Source organism: Sus scrofa, chromosome 3, assembly GCF_054392235.1.
Source record: "Sus scrofa isolate SSC_HxYL_T2T_F1_AM1 chromosome 3, Sscrofa_HxYL_maternal_Yorkshire_Landrace_v2.0, whole genome shotgun sequence".
NCBI lineage: Eukaryota > Metazoa > Chordata > Mammalia > Artiodactyla > Suidae > Sus > Sus scrofa.
Genome location: NC_139385.1, coordinates 35,591,632 through 35,612,247, shown reverse-complemented (window position 1 = coordinate 35,612,247; position 20,616 = coordinate 35,591,632). Strand labels below are relative to the sequence as shown.

Genomic DNA, 20,616 nt, shown 5'->3' with positions numbered 1-20,616 from the left:
ACAGGAACACCCCTGTTTTTCTTTTTCATTCCATTTATCACCTTTTAACATTTATTGGTTCAATTACTTCATTTACACCTCTTTTCTAGGCCATCACGTGATAAGAGCATGGACTCTGTCTTCCTCACAGCTACTAACATAGTAATTGACACTTAAGGGCTTAAGTTTTTATTGAATCAAAGAGCATTAAACAAATCCCATTATACGTATTTATAAATTTCCTTTCCGATCAAAGATTTTAATAGTACTTTTTGGAAACCACAAGTTAAATCCTTAGAGGTGTACATATTAGAATCACCCTGATTTTGGGGTCCATCTATAATGCTCTTAGTGGATCCTGTTATATCACCCCTGCCCTGTAAGGATCACTACTACCACAGTGAGCTGTTGCCATTGGTGGGAACATGTGATATGCCTTTTATCAGGGTAGGAACTAACTTGGGGTACCATGGCCTGAGTGTGGTGGCAGCTTCAGTTCCTATGAAAACTTTCCCTGTGACGTCACAGTAATTATATTCACCCCGACCTCACCAAAATTCTCTTAACAGGTTTCAGCTTAGTTAAAATTTTTTTTTCTTTTAGTTTTTGTCAACAACTTAAAAATATTCGGGTGGTTTTTCCTACATAAGAGGAACCTATTATAAAACCTTTTCTATTCCTGCCAATCTGCCAGGAAACTGGGAAGAGAGAGCACATTAGAGCTTCAGGAGAGTCTGGTCTCTTTCTCTGCTCAGAAGCAAGTGCAGGGGTTTTGTCCACTAAAGAGCAGTGGATTGAGGAGTTCCCGTTGTGACTCAGCAGGTTATGAACCACCTAGAGGATGTGGGTTCAATTCCTGGCCTCGCTCAATGCCTTAAGGGTCTGGCATAGCTGTAAGCTTCAGCATGGGTCACAGATGCGGCTGGGATCCTGTGTCTCTGTAGCTGTGGTGTAGGCTCCAGCTGCAGCTCTGATTCGACCCCTAGCCTGGCAACTTCCATGTGCCGCAGGTGTGGCCCTAAAAAAAAAAAAAAAAAAAAAAGCAGTAGATTGCTTCCAGTGCACTAGAAACTAATTTTATTTTCCACACCTGAGCAGATAAGGTCACAACCTCCACGTCGATTTGGAATTGATATTGGGAGATGGAGAGAAAATCAAAGAACTCAGACGTCTCACCAGTATAATAATAGCTATAATTTACTAAGAGCTTCGTCTGTACAAAGCACTTTTCTCCATGCTTCACATACTGTTACTGGGTTCATCCTCCCAATAACCTATGTATATCCTTATTTTATTTTATTTTATTTTTTGCTTTTTCAGGGCTGCACCCACAGTATACAGAGGTTCCCAGGCTAGGAGTCGAGTCAGAGCTATAGCTGCCGTCCTACACCACAGCCACAGCAACGCCAGACCTGAACTGCCTCTGCATCCTACCCCACAGCTCACAGTAATGCCAGATCCCCAACCCAGTGGGCAATGTCAGGAATCAAACCCACGTCCTCATAGATACTCGTCAGATTTGTTTCTGCCACGCCAGGGAACTCCTGTATATCCTTATTTTAGATGAGACCATCAAGGCACAGTCCACCCAGAGAAGATATGGTATCCTAGAGTCTTGACCTCAGGCGATTTCTAGGTTTTCTGCTTCATAAAGACACAGGCTTTTGAGGCAGGCCTTTCTGTCACTGAAACCAATGTTTGTAGGTCTGGAAACAGACTGACCTGGTGGGACCCCAGCCCTCTCACTTACCACCTATGTGTACCCTTGGCTGGGCAACTTCTTTCCCCTCTTAAGCCCTTGGGTTCCCCATCTGCAAAGTGGGGACAACCATACCTCCTCCCAAGAGGATTATTGGGAGGACTAAATAAGCTAATGAATGGACAGCACCTGGAGCAGAGCTTGATACCTTGGACCTGCCCATCAAATGTAATTTCCCCTCCTCTCTCACTTCCTCCATTGGGAGGGTTAAGTGATGTTTGCACTTGCAGGGCACCCATAACCCCTGGCCCATAGGAAGTGGCATTATTTCTGGAGGGAGTGGACAGGCTTGCAGGGTAGGCAGGCCAACGTTTGCTGAGATGGATGTGACTGTCACGTGGGTTGGGCAAGCCCAGGCAGACTCTGATGCAAGATAAAGGAATAGCTAGAATCCCTCAAGGCTTTCGATTTCACAGCAGCTGGTTGGCCCAGAGATGCTGGCTCATGGGAATTGAGTGCAAGGCAGTACTGGGATCTGGGCTCACACCCAGGTTCAAACCCATCTTACTGTGGAGACTTAGGCCAATTTCTTCATCTCCTTGAATCTCTATTTTCCTATGACTTAACTTCGAAGAATATTGGTAGCGACCTTGAAATAAATGCTAGCCCCTCTTTATTATTAAAAAAAAAGTAATTATATGTTAAGATTTTACCCCCAGCAAGAAGTCTCATCTTGCTCTGTGCCCCCTAATATAACGTACCTTCTGGATCTATGTCCTGTATCCCATGCCACCATGCTCTCTACCATCAAAATGCCACCAGTCTAAAGAGGAGACAACCGAATATAAATAGATCGTTTTCCGGGCCTTGTGCAGGTCTGGCACATGGAGGCCTTAGGAAGTTCCCGTCATGAGGGAGAAGCATGTTCCTGACAGCCCTTTTAGCAGCGCCTCCTCTTACCTGGTGGAATCTCGGGAGGAAAGTAAAGAAGGGCTGAGATTTGGCGCCCTCAGCGGAAGAAGGAACAGGGACAGGGCCTGGGGATTGTCGTGGAGGCAGGAAAGCTGGGCTTTGGCTTGGTCAGACAACCTTGGATGCCAATTCCAGGCTATGTGACCTGGAGGTAATTTCTAACCTGGCCAAGCCTCTATTTTATTCTCTATGGAATGAAGAGGATGGTAATACCAACTTCTTGAGGGCTCTTGTGAGGACTTAGGAGTTCTAAACGTACTGGGCACCCAGGAAGCCCTCCGAGACTGGCTGCTAGGATTATTGTTGTCACAGCGGTCAGAGCCTTTGGAAAGGCTCGCAGGTCCAGGGCACCGGGCGCGCGCATGCGCACGCTCACCAGGGCGGCCAGGTGAGAGGAAGGCGGCCGACCCGCACCTGGCTGTTAACCCTTCGCCGTCACGGCGGTGGGCGGAACGGTTACAAGGACTGGAGCGCAGGGTCGCGGGGTCTGCTAGGCCTAACGCTAAGGCGAGAGGGTAGCTTCTGGGAGCGCGCCGAACCGGTTCTAGGCCGGGGTCCGCGCGCGCGGAGGAGAGGGCGGGGAAGCGCGGAGGGGAGCGAAGTCTCGCGAGATCGCGCGCGGCGGCGGTAGCGGCGGCGGTGGCGGCGGCGGCCCGGGAGGTGAGCTGCGGGCAGCGGCGGCGGCGGCTGCCGTTGGGGGTTGAGGAGTGGGCGAGAGCGGCGGAGGCCGAGGACCGGGCGGGGGAGCCAGCCGGGAGGGCGGCCCCGCGTCCTGGACGGCCGCCCCAGCCTGCCCCGCGGCTGCAGCGGAGCCGCCCGGTCCGCGCCGTCCCGGGACTCGCGCGGGCGGGGCGGGGCGGCCGGGCCGGGGCCGCGGGGCCGCCGGGGCCAGTCCCGCTCGCAGCCAGTCTCCGCACGCGGCTGGGACTGCGGGTCGCGCTTTGGTGTCCCCCGGCGGCGGGTTGGCGCCGAGGACGCGGTGCTGCTAGCCGGAGCAACACCGTGTATTGAGCCTTAACCGTCTGCCCTCACTTAACTTAGGTGGTTCTGCTCCGTGGCTGCACGGAGAGTTGAAGCGCCCTGCCCAGAGTGCAGAATCGGGGTCCAAACCCAGGCACACCGACTTCACCGCCCCGCCCGGTCCTTGCCTCCCATCCTCCCCACCCCCACTCGCAGGGTTTTAGGGCTCGAGTTCTTCTCGGGTCCCTATTCGGCTGCAGAGGGCGTGTCTGGGTACCCCCCCTCCCGCCCCAGTTGAATGCAGCACGGTATAAGAATTTATTGGGAGAGAGTCCTTGGCTTTTGTCAATTTCGCAAAAGGTCCCTGCTCCTGAAATTGTCAAGAACTTTTGTTTGGCCGAGCGTGGGGGCAGAAGTGGGCTTGGAGCAGTGGTGTGTGCTGGGAATGGGGTGTCAGAGCGAATTAAAGTGCAATCTTGGAGCCCAGGGCTTGCTTGAGGCAGAGGAAACTTTTTTAGTTTGTTTTTTGTTAAGCACGTGATTCCACTTTTTGGAGCAGTGGTGGTCAACTTTGTCAGAACCAAGGCCTCTCCCTTTGCAGCAAACGTTTGTAAATCCCCCTATACAGCTCTGAAATGAAATTCATCTGTACTGTAACCTACCTCCCTACCTAATTGAAAATCAGTGTGCTGCTCCAATTTAAATGTAAGGGAGGAATTAAAGGAGAACAATATGACGTGCCTTGTCTATGCCCATCTCGTTAGTATGCACTGCTGTGCTTGAAGACAGTGTGGACTGGGGTGGTTGTACCTGCTTCTAATGAAAAAGTTTGTATTGAAGAGGTAAAAAATATCGAAGAGCCACGCCATATAGGAAAAGGAAAGATCAGAGATACAGATATGGGGCTGGAGGACACCTGAGTGTTGGGATAACCTATTTGTGATCAGGAAGAGCGAACCAGGCCTAGGTTGAATTAGGAATAACATGCCAAGGTAAAGTACAGACTGTCTCAATCAACCTATAAATAATATTACTATAACCCCGCCATGAATGCTGTATTTGATGCCAGGCTACCTTGTAGGGAGTCTTTGGTGCCACAAGCTCTGAGGTATTGCTGCTTGGAGGCACCACTCTGGATTCCTACCACTTATCCCTTATAACAATGAATAAAATATTAGCTAGATTGAAGTTTTTTTGATTCGGTGCTGGTGTCTTCATCGTTTAGATATGTTCAGCATTATGGCCCTGCAGTACATGGTGTGAGGTAATAGTCACTCATTTTCAGACATTTGATACCATTCAGTCTCAACTTCCCTCACTTTAGGTACCTTCTCCTGAACTACTGGGTTTTGTTCATAATTTCTTGTAAAAACTATTCAGTATTATGTTCTAAAATAATGCCAGTTGATGGTGATTAATCTGGCCGGGCATTCACAAGATTCTCAGGACCAGGACAAATCTTTGCCCATCTAGCCCGTGCATTGTGAGGTCAGGCATCCTGACCCTCAAACACTAAGTACTAGTGGTGTCCCCCAGTCACTTTGATAACTAAATGCATCTTTTAGAGTACAGGTCTAGATCCCTAGAGATCCACTCTAAAGACATCTCTGTGGTCTACTCAGTTATAACTGGGCAAAAGGAGGGGCAGAATTTAACTGACACAGTTTTTGTTGGAAAAAATTTTCCCTCTTCTTTCTTTCTGATAACTATATTAGAGAAGTTGGTTAGTGCATATTTTACAAAGATGAAAATTAAAATGACCTATAATCACATAGTCCTCAGTCCTCCTGATATTCATTAGAAATTCTTGTCACATGAAACTCTTTTAGTCTGGCTGCAATGGGAAAAATGCAAATTGAGTTAAGAAAATTCATCCAGGACTATTATATAGCTACAGTGTAACATTATCAATTTCTTCAACTCTTGTTAAATCTACCAAGGAAGTTTATTTTTCCTTTTTGTTAAATAGTTTCTTTGCTCTAAGATGTTTATTTATTGTTCACTGCTTGTTACTTTTGAAAGGTGCTATGGAAACAAACATTTAAGTAAAGGCTGTTGTCAAAATAGAAGGATATATTTTATATTGCCTAGAGATAAATACATAGAATACTTTTGGATTGGAAAATTATCTAAATTAAGAGTGATTGAGGAGTTCCGTGAAAACCTGACTAGTATCCTTGAGGACACAGGTTCGATCCCTGGCCTTGCTCAGTGGGTTAAGGATCTGGTGTTGCCATGAGCGGTGGTGTAGGTCATAGACTCTGCTCAGATCCTGCGTTGCTATGGCTGTGATGTAGGTCGGCAACTACAGCTGCAATTCAACCCCTAGCCTGCCTCGGGCCACTGCCATAAAAAGACAAAAGACCAAAAAAAAAAAAAAAAAGGAGTGATTGATTTTTATTACTTGGAGCAAGCAGTATCATGTTCCAGGTTAGAAGGAGGTCACTCCTTTTCCTTCCTTTTTAAATCACTGCTTTTTTTAAAAAAATATTCACTTGTACAAAAGTGAACCAAGTGATATTGTGTGGATGTTGAAACTGTTCCAGGGTTTAGGTGTGGGGACAGATTGTGGATGGACATGCATAATTATGCATATATCTCTGAGATTTGTAATTAAGCGGTTTCACTGATTTTTAAGATTCATATCTGAGATGGAATTGTATCTTAAAATTGACATGTAATGGTTTCATTGGCAACTTTTCTTTCTCAGTGGTACATAAAATAAGAGAGTCTGAAAATGATGGCATCTTAGATGCAGTGAAATAGGGATATGTAGAAATTTCAGCACATTGATTAATGTTTAACACCAAAAATTTCATCCAGAGGATGACTTGCAAAATGAAGATACAGGCCAGGCCCTTCCATCTAAACTAGTTTCTTTACTTGGAAGATTCCTATAAAGACTTTTCCCCCGAAGTTCCCTTCATGGCTCGGTGGAAATGAATCTGACTGGTATTTCTGAGGATGCAGGTTCAATCCCTTGCCTTGCTGAGTGGGTTAAGGATCCGGCGTTGCCGTGAGCTGTGGTGTAGGTTGCAGATGTGGCTTGGATCCCCAGTTGCTGTGGCTGTTTCCTAGGCCAGTGGCTACAGCTCTGATTCGATCCCTAGCCTGGGAAACTCCATATGCTGTGGATGGGGCCCTAAAAAGACGACAATGACAACAACAAGACTTTTCTCCTATGTAAAACGAATGGAGAATCAGTGTTTGTAAATATTAAGAACCATTTAAAAAAAACATTTAGAAGGAAACAAACTGCTTGGTGATTTTTCATGGAGAGCAGATGGTGTCATTAACGTGTTTGAAATAAAGTTAATCAGAAAGTATAACCAGGCAGATGTATGAATATGTTTTCTTCTTTTTTTTTTTTTTTCCTATTCTGGAAGGCTCATAGGTCCACTTATAAATGAAACTTGTCTCAAATGGGACATCCTTAAATTGAATTTCAATGATTCACTGATATTTGATAAGAAATATGTTTGAAAATGTTTATTCCATGTTAAAGACAGAATTTATGTGTCAGGTTATATTGTGTATCTCAGCCAAGAAACTGGGAAGACTCGCTGCTACTAAGGACAGTTCATAGGAAGCTCAACCGCATGAAGACTGCAAACCCTCTTCTCCAGGCGGATTTGAGCTTTCTTTCTCAAAGTGCAGTCCCCAAATCAGCAACTCCCCAGCAGCCTCCTGGAGCTTGGTTGAAATGCATGTGCTGGGGCCCACCTCAGACCTACTGTACCAGAATCTGCCCTTTTGTGTGTGTGTGTGTGTGTGTTTACGGCTGCACCCGAGGCATATGGAGGTTCCCAGGCTAGGGGTCGGATTGGAGCTGTAGCCGCCAGCCTGCACCATAGCCACAGCAACTCAGGATCCGAGCTGCGACTGCAACCTATACCACAACTCACAGCAACGCCAGATCCTTAACCTGCTGAGTGAGGCCAGGGATCAAACCTGCATCCTCATGGATACTAATCAGATTCATTTCTGCTGAGCTATGATGGGAACTCTCAGAATCTGCTTTTAAGGAGATTCTCCACCAACTGGAGCTCAAGGACAAGTAAGAAGCCCTGGGCCTGTTCACTGGCTGTCGGTCTTGAGTGTGTATTATAGGAATTGCTCCCTATCACTCTCCAAGGTTCTGGTTCAGTAGGCTTGGGTTGGGGCTTGAGAATTTGTATTTTTATCAGGTCCTCAGGTGATGCTGATTCTGCTGGTCTGGGGACCATACGGTGAGAACCATTAGGCTAAAGCATCCTTCTTGGTGCACTTGCCCATTCTCTCTCCTTGATTCCTTGTCCCCTATGTAGCATTCTTATAGATTGTTACAATCGTGTGCTTTAGCTTGAAGAAAAAATTACCTTGTCTTCTATGAATTTTAGTGGTGGCCACACTAAACTTGTTAATATCCAATTTCAGGGAAAAATTCTTTTATTTTTAAAAATTGAAGTACGGTTGATTTACAGTGTTTCCGGTGTACAGCAAAGTGATTCAGTTATTTATATATATATGTGTGTGTATGTATTCCTTTTCAGATTCTTTTCCATTACAGCTTATTACAAGATATTGAATATAGTTCCCTGTGCTATACAGTTGGTCCTTGTCGTTTTATATATATATGTATATATATATATATATTCTATATATATGTATATTCTCTCTATATACTCTATACTCCATATATTCTCTCTCTAAATAGAGAATATATATATAGAGTATATATATATATATTCTCTCTCTCTATACATAGAATATATATATATTCTATCTATCTATAGCAGTGTGTATCCCAAATTCCTAGTTTAGGAAAAAATTCTTCTTTAATGTATGTCGGATTTTTGACTCCAGGTGATAAATAGTTTTCTTTTTCTTCATCTTGTGGTTATACTTCCTAACACTTTAAAATTCTTTTTGTATATGTAAAATATTCATATGGTTCAAAACCTAAAATGGCATATTTTGAGGAGTCTTAATTTCCAACTCTGTCCTGGTCCAACCTGCCCCCTCACCCATAGATAATTTTTTGTATTTGTTTCATGTAGATATCTATGTTTCTTTGTGCAGGTATAAGCAAATAGCCATTGCTCTGTATACCCCCTCCTTTTTAGATGAAATTAAGTAAGCTCTGTAACTTTTTCTGAGCCTAGCTTTTTTTCAGTTAGTGTATGTTTGGTATCTTTCCACACTAGTATATAGAAAACATTTATTTAACAGATGGAGAAGAGACCATTTTGTGGCCTGTGCCATAGTTTGCTGAAGTAGTCCCCAGTGATGGATGCTTGAGTGTTTTCCAGTCTCTTGCAGTCATGGCCTGTGGTGAATAACCTGGTACACATGTCATTTCATATATGTGAGATGTATCTGAGGGATATCTTTCCACAAGTAGGTTTGCTGGGTCGGTCAGGAATGCATTTATAGTTTTGATAAATGCTTCCGTCCTTCAGGGTTATACCATTTTGAATTCCTGCAAGTAGTGCATTAGCGTACCTGCTTCTTTATAGCGTCTCCCAGTAGACTGTTTACCAATCTTTGGGTTTGTGTCAGTGTGATAGGTAAGAAATAACTCATTGTAGTTATTTGCTATGGCTCAGCGGTAAGGAATCCAACTAGCATCCATGAGGACTTGGATTTGATCCTGGTCAGTGGGTTAAGGATCTGGCGTTGCCATGGGCTGTAGTGTATGTAGGTTGCAGATGCAGCTTGGATCTGGCGTGGCTGTGGTGTCGGCTGGCAGCTGCAGCTCCAATTGGACCCCTAGCCTGGGAACTTCCTTATGCTGTGGGCGTGGCCCTAAAAAAGACAAAAAACAAAACAAGCAAAAACCCCAAAACATTGTAGCTTTAATGTGTGTTACTTTGTGAGTGAGGCTGAGCATCTTCTCTTATGGTTAAAGGTTATTTCTTTTTCTTTTTCTGTGACCTGCTTATGACCTCTGCACAGTTTTCTTTGGGATTGCTTTTTTCTTGTCAATTTCTAGGAATTTATAAATTAGAGAGATTAGCCCTTTGTGATGTGAGTTGCAGTTTCCTCAAGTTTGTCATTTGTTGTTTTTTTTTTTTTTAATTTACTGTCATGTATTTTGGCGTAGAGAAGGCTTTAAAGTTTTATCTTTAAGTTTTAATTAGTTAATATTTTATGGGGATTTTGAGTCACAGAAAAGCCTTCAAGAATTAGGAATTTGCCCTTTTTTTTTTTTTTTTTTTTTTTTTTTTTGTATCGTAGGGCTGCCCGCATGGCATATGGAGGTTCCCAGGCTAGGGGTCTAATAAGAGCTGTAGTTGCTGGCTTACACCACAGCTCACGGCAACGCCGAATCCTTAACCCACTGAGCAAGGCCAGGGATTGAACCCGAAACCTCATGCTTCCTAGTTGGATTCGTTTCCGCTGAGCTATGACAGGAACTTCTCTTTTAGTACTTTTATGTTTTCATTTTTACACTGAAATCTTTGATCCATTTAGAATTTATTTCAGTGTTCAGGGATGATATATAAATTTAACTTTTTTCATTTGGCTACCAGTTATCTTTACTCACTTGTTTCAGAATAAAGTATACCTTTGTTATATTCTGAGTCTCTAGGTGTGTTGGGGTGCATCTCTGGACTTTGTTCTGTTCCATTAAGTCTCTCTATTCCTGCACAAGTACACATTATTGGTTTTATAAAATGTCTTAATGCCTTGTAAAACTAGTTTCTCCTGTTGCCCTTCATTTTCCTGGCAATTCTTGCTTGTTTATTTTTCCATGTGAACTTTAGAATCATTTGTCAGTTCCAGAAAAAAACACTTACATTGAGATCATGTTAAATTTATAAACTAACATAGGGAGAATTGATATCCTTCTGATATTGAATTGCCTATCCCAGGACATTGTGTATTTTTTCCTTTGGTTTTATTCCTGAATCCTTCTGGAGCATTTTCAAGTTTTTCTCATATAGGTTTTGCCCATTTCTTTTAAAATGTACATTTTACAACCAGTAAAAACAAACAAAAACAAAACAGAACATCCTGGCTTTGTAAGAATGTTGGGAGAATTAGAATGTGAAAGTCATCACTTAGTGCTGTTTCTACCGCCATCACTCACAGCACCCACATGGATTGAGGTTGCTGTTCTCTTTTTCTTTCCCCTCCTACCTTTAAAGGAGAAGAAAAAGAAACCATGAAGAAAAATAGTAAACAATATCAGAGTTGATGTTAAGAGGAGTAAGCCGTGATTCACCCGGAGCAGGATAATCAATGCACTTGAGAAGACAGAACAGTGTTACCTGTTCGAGGCCCCTCCTGCCTTACTTTCTACACTGCTCACGGCCCTGTGGGGGGCACTCCGACCATGGAGCTACTCAGCATCCCCCAGAGGCCGTGTATTTCCTGTAACACCATCCCTTCCACCCAGAATATTCTGCTCCCTAATTATGCCAGTTCAGATACGCACTGCCCCGCGCCCAGGTGGAAACAGTATCCGTCTCCTCTGTCGCTTGTCTGTCCTGTAGCTTGGACCCCGATAGACTCCACACTGTGAGGAGGGAAACTGTTGGTCATGTCCACCAAAGAGTGCAAACTACCTGGCAAAGAATAGACACTCAGATAGTTTCAAATACACAAATGAATAATTGACTTTGATCTTTCTTTTGCCTTCTAAGTCTGGATAATTCTTCAGTCACCTAGCACGTTGTAAGCCCCTGGAAGATAAGGATTATGCAGTAGTCATGGTGGGGATGAGGGTGGTGGTGGTGAGAGCCAAATGGATTTCTTGTGTAAGAGCATGTTAGTAATAAATGAAATCTTGACATTCGTCAAACATTTATTATGTTCCAGGAACTGGTTTAAAGTCCCCCGTTGTGGATTATCTCACATAATGCTCAGCCATCCTGTGACTTGGATCCTGCTGTGATGCACACAGATGTAGGGATTTGCTCAGGATCAGACAAGTTAGGACGTGGTATTGCTGGGACTCATGCAGATGTTCTGAGTCTAGCAGCCTAGTTTTTCATCTGCTGCAGTGTGGAATAGTCATGTGTAGGTGCTCAGACAATTTAGGAAAAGTTAAGTAATTACACATGCAACTGCCCGTTTTCCTTTCCAGTCGTCCCATTTTAATGACTTCTATTTTATTCTTTTTGATTGTTCTTAGGCTTCATATTCTCCACGAGGCTTTCTCTGATTACTCAGCCTGGCATGTAGGAAATGTTCAGTAAAAAGTAATTGTAACTTTTTTTTCCCTCCCAGGTTCACAGTAAAGGTGCTAAGCCAGAGAATGTAAGACAGCAAATAAATTAAATATTTTTACTGAGGTAAGTTTTATATGATTTAATTCTTTACAGAAAATGTCTCAAAAAAAAACAAAAAACAAAAACCTCTTCCTAGCCTGCTTTTTTAGGATGTAAGAGGGAGATTGTTTTTGGAGTGTTTAAGTTCATAGAACCTGGGGTTTTTAAGGGTTTTTAAGCTAGGAATGTGGGTTATTTGAACACAGTTATTTGACTTCCTTACATTTTTGATGCTAATCTTTAAACTCCCCTTATTTCATTGTTTTAAAGCATGGTGCTGAGCAGCAGATACCACAGGTGAAAAACCACAAGCTGTTGGGTGGTTATGTAGGCTTGCACCATTCAGTGAAAATTTTGTTTTTAAAGTAGGGAGTTGAAGGGATTTTAGGCTACTTTGGGTGAGATTGTTAACACTTCATTTCCTTAAATGAAAATGTGTTGGTTTGTTTTCTTATTGTAAGAGTGAGAAATTTCCATCAGTATAGAACAGCTTAATGACAAAAGTAAATACCTAATTCCTGCCACCCAGAAATGACTGCCATTAATACTTTGGTGAACATACTTTTAGAAATTTATCTATGGATATAGCAGTGTTGACATAGAAATCTTGAAACAAATTAGTTTATACTATATATCTGGTGCTCTCTTTTTTGGCTTTTTAGGGCTGCACCCATGGCATGTGGAAGTTCCCAGGCCAGGGGTCTAGTCAGAGCTGCAGCTGCCAGCCTACACCACAGCCACAGCAACGCAGGATCCGAGCCATGTCTGCGACCTACACCACAGCTCATGGGAATGCTGGATCCTTAACCCACTGATTGAGGCCAGGGATCGAACCTGCAACCTCATGGTTCCTAGTTGGATTGTGCCGTAACAGGAACTCCTGGTGGTCTTTTTTGAATGTAGTGTTTTGTAGATCTCTACACATGAATTGGAAAAGACCTGCATCATGGTACCTGCTCATTTGACTGACTCTAAAATAGTCCGTTGTTTAGAGGCGCCACACTGTATTGGGTCATTCCTTGGATGACCATTTAGGTTGCTTCCATTGGATAATGATGCGTTCATTGTTTATAATCAACCTTGTACTTATTGTATACGTGTTCATTTATCTTCTTACAAGTATAACTACTGGGTCAAAATGATACGTATTTTAAATGTTGATCCTTATGGCTAAACTGTCCCCTGTAAAAACCCCCTCCTCCACCAAAGTCCTTAAGAGTCCTGTTTTCCATAGCTGTACCCACAGGGGTTTTTTTTGGGTTTTTTTTTTTTTTTTTTTTTTTTTTTAGATAGGCGAGAAGTAGATTTATTAGTATAGGAGGCTTATGAGGGACATAAGCAGGCAGGCAAAGGGGCTCCCCCCATAGAGTTTTTTAATCTTTGCCAATCTAATAGAAGAAAAAATGGTATCTTTTTGAAATAGCCATTTTTGACTGGAGTAAACGTTTTATGTTTTAAAGACCTTTCACTCTCGATAGTCCTCCTTACCTGAGGAATTTCCGTATTGAGAACATACCTATGTTTCTTGTGCGTGAGACATACTCTTGGATTTTAAATGTGATGAAAATATTAAACTCTATGGAGTTTGTTTTTAGGTCTGTTGACCTGATTCACTCATTATGAATGTTTTAAAATTATTGGTAACTATCTTCGGTAGTGAAAGTTTTCCCTTATAGAAAGCAATACCTCTTTTTTTTTTTTTGTCTTTTTTCTTTTTTTGCCATTTCTAGGGCTGCTCCCTTGGCATATGGAGGTTCCCAGGCTAGGGGTCTAATCGGAGCTGTAGCTGCCAGCCTACACCAGAGCCATAGCAACGTGTGATCCGAGCCACGTCTGCGACCTACACCACAGTTCACGCAACACTGGATCCTTAACCCACTGAGCAAGGCCAGGGATGGAACCCACAACCTCACAGTTCCTAGTCAGTTAACCACTGAGCCACAACGGGAACTCCCAAAAGCAATACCTTTGTTTTTTTATTGTGGTGGAGCTTAGAGAAGCTTTCAAAACTAACTTATCATCTTTCAAACAGGAGCCCACTTGCAGAATAGCATACAGAATGTGATTTACACCCGTGGGTGATAATGCGGTATTAGTGACTTCTGTGAATATGCCTTCACATGTAAACCTGGGACTATTGATATTAGTTAGGTCTCATCTGGCCGAAGGATTTTGCCAATTTCTGATATGAATGTGAGCTCTAATTTTATGTTTGTTTTATATTTTATTTCAGTTAAATAAGAGTTCCTTAAGGAAGGTCTCACATGAAACAGACACCAACCAACTTAGTCATTGACTTACTGTTTGTTCTTTGACTTAGTAAAAAAAATAAAAAACCAATTAAAATTCATCTCTTTTTCCTTGATATAAAATGCCTCTTCTTACAGCATAGATCGCTTTTCATGTGGGTACTTTTCTTTTCACTCCAAGTTAACATTGTCGAGCCTGGGACCGAGTGTTTTACTTACCAGCTTGTATCCAGCAACAGATAGGATATCTGGTGCAGACGTGGCAGATGCTGACATCATTTTTGAAGGAATTAATGATGGGCAAATATCATCATTGTTCAGTTAGGATTAAGATGTAAATGAGAAGTACCTTAAATTTTCATTAAGAAATTTAATTTCTTGGAGAAGAAAACTGGCATCTTTCATTTTTAAGTGCACCTAAATCTGGACCTACATGATTGTAGTGACACTTGCTACCATAACATTTTGTGATTTTTTTGGACCGTTGCTTGGGACTATGTCCTGTTTCTTTTCAGAATCACATATACCACTGTGTTTTAAATCTGTGCTTTTGTTTATTTGTTTTTTGTTATTGCTGTAAAAGGCAAAGGAAGTGTCTGAAGTAGGTGAGGTACTAGATCTTACTAAAGAATCCTATTTATGTTTCATATTATAGGCATGGGAATACTTTTCCATTATGTTATTTGAGGGCAAGGATAAAATGCCCCCAAATACATTTTGAATTATATTGAATTATATTTTAATTGTACGTTTTAGCAGTTATTAAAAATAAAAGTAGAATAATAGATTGCCAGCAGTTAAGAAGAATGTATAAATCTTTGCCCAGTATCCTGCCTATTAAGCTTTTCTGACTCCTAACCGGTTTTTCACAGCCAAAATAAATAGAGAGGATGGAACAATTATCTAATAGATTCAAGCAATGTTGTGGACTCTTTTTTCATACATTTTGTTTCCACTGGAATATGGAATTCTAAAGAATGCATGAGCTAGCTTAAAATGGTATTTTAACAGCAGTTACTTGCTTGTAAAAAATTTTAAATGTGTTAAATAATCCTCTAGCAATTTTTATTTGTACTTTAATTTTCTTAGCACCTTTAATAAATAGCCTAAAGTTAAATCTATGCAGACATGAAAGGAAATTACTGAATTTTCTTTAGTAGGGTCTATTAGATTTCCTGGCCTTTACCCTCTGATATGTTATTGTGGCTAATGGTATGATCTTGTATTTGTTTTCTAAAACAACCACAGTTCTAAGTTCTTGTGCCTCTTTTCTGCAGTATATAGGACTTTGCCTCTATGGTAGCTTTCATTTCACGATGAGTCAATTTCTTTAATTGCATGCTTTTAAATTTGAATTCTAAAAATACTCCTGGAAAGTGAGGGATTGCTAGTAGTAGTTTAAACTGGAGACCTAATTAAAATTAAGATTTTATCATTTATTTCTCCTCTTAACTGCATTTGTAAAAAAATTTTATACTGTATTTAAACAGACTTTAAGACATTCTTATGTATTTAATGGGTTGGATTTTGTACATTTGCAACAGTTTCTTCCTATTTTAGGCATAAAGCTTAAAGTGTAGACTGCCAGTGTAAGTGGTTATTTGATTGGAAAGTTGGAGAGAGGAGAAGGTCTGTCTTCATATACAGGGTTGGTGGTGGTAGAGTATTCAGATGAAGCTGGGTTCTGGTTCGGGGGGAGTGCAGAACTGCAGTAGGAGGGCAAAAAAATGTTAAGTGCTTATACGTGGTATGGCTAACAGCTCCCTAGCAAAGCCAGCACTCCAACCCTGCTTCTGTAGTATCCCTAATGAGTTGGTCTCTCAGAGCTTTTATTAACTCAAGAGTCTTAAGGGGAGAGTTTTGGAAAGAGAGGTAGCGAACTGTAGCTTTGGGCTGTAATTTCCATCATAACTGTGGTGCTTAGTGAAACCCCCTGGGGATAGATAGCAGCAGCCTCTGAATGTCCCATCCCCCTTGAGACTTTCCCTTCCTTGCTGACCCTGGAAGCTCTGCAGGTGTTGTGGCATGATGTAACTCTGTGAGGAGCTGGGCCGGGGGAGTCTGTCTGTCTGCTCCTGCAGAGTCTAGATGCGCTCCTTAATAGACTTCCGACAGGGGAGCGCAGCTTATTGCTTTGTACTGACAAGTAGGGAGTTCCTAGCAGGCTTTACCTTTGTGCCAGTTTGTTCAGAGAGGATGCCTAGTTCATGGTGAGGGTTATGTTTGTGTCTGTTAAACCCAGTTAGTTTTAAGCAGATTTGTCTATTCTAATGGAACAAAGTTTTCCAGTCTGAATGTTCTAGCAGCCGTCACTCAAACGTTAATTGCTGTCAGTGGGAAAGGATATCCTCCTACACCTTTTCTGGAGCACTTGAAACCATCCCACTTCCTTTTTCTTTTACCTTAAGAACTGATTACTGACACGAGGGAATTAGAATCAGATTGCATCAATCTTTATGGAAAGGTTACCAATTACTGTGCTGAAAAATAGCATTTGTCTCTAATAGTAAGTGTTTCTCTTGGTGTGTCTTTCTCAGTTCATTGCTCTTAAATACCTCCTAGGTGAATGAATGCTTTGTGTCGAGCCCTGACTTAATACATTTAAGACAGACTTTAGTGATGGCTTTCTTGCTTTGGGTTCTGTGGGAGGGGGAGTAATTCACATGGAATTTTCATAGGATCTTTTGGTTCCTTGAATGTCCCTGGGATAGAAAAGCATGGCTCATGTCAAGTACTTACACTATGCTGCAAGCTCCAGAATGAGTATTTGCATTGAAGAGTTGAGAGCAGGGAGGATTTTTATGGGGGGGATGTGCATTTTGAGCACCAGGCTCTACCTTGAGGTTCTCTCATCTGGTTCTTGTGGCGACTCTGTGAGCCTAGATAAAGTCACCCCAGTTTTGGAGACGAGAAGGCCTCTGTTTCGAGATGTGTCCTTGGGCCCTCAGTTAGTATGTTAAAAAAGAAAGCCCCTGACTTGAATCCAGATCTCTCCTTCTTGTGTACACCAGAGAGCCTTGTGGTTGTAAGAATGTTTCCATTACTGTGGGCAAGTGAAATGTGGGGTGGAATGAAGACACAGCTGCTTTATACCACCATCACCATCGTTCTTAAGCATCTTCTTTATTTCTAATGTTCTTCAACATTAACTGGTGAAGTTTCGGAGCCTGCCAGGGCGTCTGGCTCATTGTGTTCAATACAACATAGGCTTGTTTAATTTAGCAGCGCTCTGAGATGAAAGGTTCATGACGGCCAAGTACAAACAGACCTGCTGTGGGATGTTAATTCTGTTATACGGAGAGAATGCTTGTGTTTCCTTGCTCTCTGCTAATAAAGAAGCTGGCACATTTTCTCATTAGTTAAGAAGGACTTTGACTTGTTTAAATCTGTGTAATCAGAGGGAAGTGAGCAGTTCTGATAAACATTTTTTCTTTGTGCAGTCTTTGGTTAATTCCATTTCATACCTGCCAGCGAATTACAGTTTGTGGGCTCTCTTGTTCTTTCCTCTTTTTACTTTGGATTTGATTTATGGTTGGTCGCTATAGGGATTTGGTGGTAGGAAAACAAATCATTTTCCTTTGAAGAGACTGTGTTTTTTTTACGACAGGTTATTTTGTAGCTGGCCAAGTGATTCAGTCAGCCCCACCCCCACCTCCTGCACAGAGGTGTCACTCTATGATTTTGTGCAGTCATTTTTTTTCCCATAATAGCTCTATTGAGGTGTAATTCACATGCCATAAAGTTCACCTGATGAAGCATACAATTCTGGATTTTTGTATACTCACAGAATTGTGCACCGCTCCCCCCTGTCTAATTCCAGAACCCTTTCATCACTCCAAAGAGAATCCCCATCCCCAGTAGCAGTCTCTTTCCATTCTTCCCTCTCTTTAGCCCCTAGCAACCACCATTCTGCTTTCTACGTCTATGCATTTATTCATAGAAATGGAATCTTACCATATGTGTGATCTTTTGCATCTGAGTCCTTTCACTTAGCCTGTTTCTGAGGTTCAGTCATGTTGTAGCATGTGTCAGAATTCCTTTTTTATTGCCAAATAATGCTCTATTGAGTGGACATACCACATTTTGTTTATTCATCCACCGAGGGCCATTTGGTTGCTTTCCCTGTTGGGGCTATTAAATGAATAGTGCTGCTGTGAACATTTATGCACAGGGTTTTGGGTGGACATCTGCTGTCACGTCCATGGATATATACCTAGGAGTAGAATTGCTGGGTCTCATGGTGATGCTATATTTAGCTTGTTGAGGGACTGCCAAACTGTTTTCCCAAGTGGCTGTACTATTTTGCATTACCATCAGCAAGTTAGAGGATTCCACTTTCTTCACATCTTTGCCAGCATGTGTTATTACCCTGTTTTGTTTTGCTTTTCATAGTAGCCATTGCAGTGGGTGTAAAGGGTATCTCACGGTAGTTTTGATTTGCATTTCCCTCATGGCTAATGATGTTGAACATGGGTTTCTTGGCCATTCGTATATCTTTTTTAGAGAAATGTCTATTCAAATTCTTTCCTCATTTTAAAAATTGGATTGCCTTTTTATTGTTGAGTTATAATATTTCTTGTATATTCTAGATACGCACACATGAGCACCCCCTCACATATATCCTTGTCAGATAATATGAATTGTAGAGTTTTTTTTCCCCATTCTGTGGTTTGTCCATATTGATGCTGGAGCCACTGTCCAGCAGGGGGAGGGTGATGTGGCTCTTCTGGCCACTGTATTACGAATGCTGGATGTCAGGGCCAAGCCCAGAGACAGAGACCCATTAGGCTGCTCCCCTAGTCCAGTAAGAGTTGATGAGGACCTGAGCTGGGGCACTTGTGGCAGAGTTGGATAAGACAGGCCGGAAACGTGTAGGAGCTATTTGTCAGGAATCCTGGCTACAAGTAACAAACCCCTTCTCAAAATAGCTTAAATTATAAGGGGATTCACTGGAAGGTTCCTGGAGAAGTTCATGAAAGTTATGAAATGCGGCACAAACCAGGGCAACCCCGGGCACTCCCGGGTTTAGAAGAGGTCGCTCATCACAGGGACTCTGGCTCCCATCGCTGGCCCCTCAGGCTTCCCCACAGGGCAGGGGCTGTCTTCATGCTCTGCAGCCAAGAGGAGGAAGGAGGTGCTCTCTCCCAGCTTCAGTTTTTAAGGTCCCAGGGGCTCTCTTGGCCTTAGGTTTTGTGCCTTCCCCAGGCACTGGGGTCACCATCACACTGGGGGTTCCCAGAAGAAGTGGGGGAAGGTGGTTCTGGGCGGAGCCAACCATGCACATCTACTCTGGGAACAGCGACTTTGAGAAGACTGAGGAGGATGGGGGGATTAAGAATGCCTCCGCATTCGTGACGCTGGCGACCTGTGACGGCACTGTTTCCACCCAAGAATAGGGGTTCGGGGCCTAGCAGAGTGGAGGGCAGTGAGTAAACTGAGTTTAGTTTTGACCAGATGAGACATAGAACTAATCACAGTTTGTGTGTTGCATGTTTTTATGATCCTGTGATGGGTTTGGCTTTCTTCACAATTAGAAGAAACAGATGCTGTCTTGTTTTCTTTACTCTGAACCCTCCGGAGCCCAGCATACTATACTTGGCACATAGTAGGTAATCAGGAAATAGCTGCTTGAGTGCATTCAGGCGAACATGTTCAGCAGGCAGCCGGATGGACAGTTTGGATCTCAGGTGAGGGCAGGAAATAAGGATTTGGGAGTTAGTGGTATAAGGCTCAATAGTAGACAGGCTTTGTGAGGTGACCTTACTGGCAGAGGAACTGTTGTGAGCATTCACATGTTGTACAGACCCAGAGTTTTCATGTCCAGGTAAGAAAATTATGCCTTTTCCTTTTTTTTTTTTTTTTTTTTAAACCATTGCCCTACTTAGTTATTTAATGACAGTCCTGCTAATTATTTTTTTAAAATTTGCGATTAGAATTACATTTGTGTTAAGTAGGGAAATAAAGGTGATAAAAACAGAGATTCTGTTTCCTTTTAAGAATAACTGACTCATAGGATGAAACCTTGGATATGATTTCAGATCCCTCCTGTAAACCCTCACAAAAGATGTTTATAAAACACTTGGAACAATACAGATTGTACTAAGAAAATGTGCTTTGATCAACTCTGGAGATACAAAGCAGGGAACTTAATAAATCAAGTCCTATTTGTGAATGGAAAGGACTGGAAGTTCACCTTAAAAGTAAGAATTCAGTTCATGTCACAACTTAAATTTTGTATTCTGAATAGCAGATGTTAATGTAGTTTCATTTTTTATATAAAAAAATATAGTGAATTCCAGATTTCAGATGTTGGCATCTTGAAATCTGACTCCTGATTCCTATCTCTTAATAGCCATTGGAACACTAATCTAGAAATGGAATTTGACTTTGGTTTTTTACCCTTTAATTTTGAAGTGAGTGTGCTTCCAGGTCTCTTTTCCAACTCTGTATTCAAGAAAACCAAACCACTGGTAGCTTGGACATGGCATCATTTTTATTA

General features: G+C 42.2%; 1 protein-coding gene across 37 annotated transcripts in view; it reads left to right on the top strand.

The window, feature by feature from the left end:
* The window catches only part of MRTFB (myocardin related transcription factor B), a 296,254-nt gene that overhangs the window by 89,768 nt on the left and 185,870 nt on the right, over positions 1 to 20,616 (top strand). For 30 of the 37 annotated variants that reach the window (XR_014840748.1, XM_021086582.2, XM_085017544.1 and 27 more), the window contains exons 1-2: positions 3,271 to 3,310; positions 11,828 to 11,892. The gene's annotated coding sequence lies outside the window, so the exon portion shown is untranslated. Of the gene's footprint in view, positions 1 to 3,270; positions 3,311 to 11,827; positions 11,893 to 20,155; positions 20,318 to 20,616 lie in introns of those variants that run through there. The other 7 variants (XM_085017552.1, XM_085017547.1, XM_085017537.1 and 4 more) reach the window with 2 other exon arrangements.